Consider the following 1,974-nt stretch of genomic DNA (forward strand, 5'->3'; position numbering starts at 1 on the left):
CAAAATGCTTCTGTATTTTTAAAATTGAGTTGGGGCAGGGAAAAGATTTTTTTTTCACCCCTTAGAGTTTTGAACACCTGTTTTTTATGATGTTTTATTTGTTTCATGCTGAAATTGTAATATGCTGGTTATGATGGAAGATGCTCTATTCTGTACTGCTTGTTTTCTAAAGGAGTTTAGGAAGCAACTTTGGGTGTGATCCTGTGATGTTCTGAGCAGAAATTTGATTGACTTCACTCGCAACAGGATAAGCCATCAAGTTACAGACTGGTTTAAATCCATGCCACTGAATTGCTGTTAGCTGGGGACTGAAGTAGCAGAGAGAAGTACAAAGTGAGTAAGGTGGATGCCCTGAAACTCTTTGTTGCTATCTTCCTTATGACGTCACAGTGTTGTGTGAAGTAAATGCACCAGGATTCAGTGTGAAGTTTGTGCGACCGTGTTGCAATGTCAAGTGGTCTTGTCATGATTGGCTGGCCATTTCCAGCTCTTCTACTTAACACAATGTTTTTCTCCTTCCTTCTGTCTGTGGAGTGAGGAAGCAGAGGATGTTTCTGGCTGCCTGAAAGGCTCTTGGCTTTTCTGTCTGACTTAGCTCTTCTCCTGCTCTCTCCTGACTTGCTTGGGCAGTAGCAGAATGGCTCTGAACAGAGCTCATCCGCTCTGCCCAAGGCAGTTTCTCACCTGATGTGGTTTTTGACTGACACACTGCAGCTTTTCTGAGCTGCTTGGAGCCAGAGGCTGAAGATTGCCCCTCTGGACAGACTGAAGGCCAGAAGTTAATCAGCCTGCCTTCCAGGATCACAATAAAAGAGAGGAGGCAGAAGAATTTCACTTGATATAGAGCAGGGTCCTTCACTGCAGCTTTAGTGACTAGCAAGGAAAGGCTTGAAACTTTCTCCCTGTATCTGCTCTCTGCAGCTGTCTTTTTGGGGAGAAGGGGTGCGGACAACTGTCCAGGTATCAATATGACATTCCAGCAAGGCTTCTTGGTACTAGGAGCTGCCAAATCTTAGTGAAGCTGAGTCTGGTGACTTACTAGGAAACTGAAGGCTGAATGGAGAGGGTGCTGAAGTGTGAATCCAGATGCCATTAGTCAAAGATTAGTGCTCCCAGCCACAGCATCACTAGCTTGTACTTGCCTCTTTTGTAGTGTCTGGATAGAAATTATTTGATGTTTAGGCAGGGTTAGGAAATAATGGGAACCAGCTGTTGGGGCAGTTACTTAGGAACTCCTGCTTTCTGCCCGTTTGTCTGCAGTATTATTTGAATGTAGTCCAACTACTCTTGTCTAAATCGGGCAAGAACAGGCTCCCAGTTCTCCATGGGTACACATCAGCTGGAGGTAGCCATGCTGGAAGCACAGGCTTACGCAAGATGGCAGCATTTTAATCCTTTGCCACCAGCGCAGATGTGTGTGTGGGTTTTGAGTTTAGATGGGAGTGAAAAGGTGTTAGATGGTCACTCCTGCTTCTGGAAATTGACGGCGATCTCTTAACAGGCTCCCACTGGCTCTGTCTCCAGTGCCTCAGAGGCAGTGGTTGGAAGCCATGGAAGTTACTCGTTCAGGACCTTTAATCTGAATCCTTCACAAAACAGTGATTACTTGGTTAACTTTCCCAGGACCAGGAACTGGTGTTTTGACTTTTATCCTACTTAGCATTGTCAGAGTGCAGGGGACTGATGTGTAATGTGCTGAGCGCCCTCATTTCCCACTGACGTCAGTGGGCATTGAGGATATTCACCATTCTGTCAGGACCAGGCCACTAGTCATCACTAGAAGTTCATGTGCGGACTACTTTTGAGGTGTAGGACCTGTCATTGTATTTATATGGCCAACAGCTTTGTGTCCTTAAATGTGAAGGCTGTAAACGGATTCACTTCTCTCTTTCCTTACAGAACTAGTCTGTGGCACTGGTCTGTGAACTGAAGTGGAGGGTAGATTCCCTGCCAATGTGAACAGTCTCGCTCTTC

General features: G+C 45.6%; 1 long non-coding RNA gene across 1 annotated transcript in view; it reads left to right on the plus strand.

The window, feature by feature from the left end:
* The first annotated feature begins 66 nt into the window (after positions 1-66).
* LOC112551625 overlaps positions 67-1,974 on the plus strand; it is a 3,831-nt gene continuing 1,923 nt past the window's right edge. Inside the window, exon 1 of the long non-coding RNA XR_003095929.1 lies at positions 67-333. This is a non-coding gene — a long non-coding RNA (uncharacterized LOC112551625). The remainder of the gene's footprint in view (positions 334-1,974) is intronic.

This window comes from Alligator sinensis, unplaced genomic scaffold, assembly GCF_000455745.1.
Source record: "Alligator sinensis unplaced genomic scaffold, ASM45574v1 scaffold888_1, whole genome shotgun sequence".
NCBI classification, from domain to species: domain Eukaryota; kingdom Metazoa; phylum Chordata; order Crocodylia; family Alligatoridae; genus Alligator; species Alligator sinensis.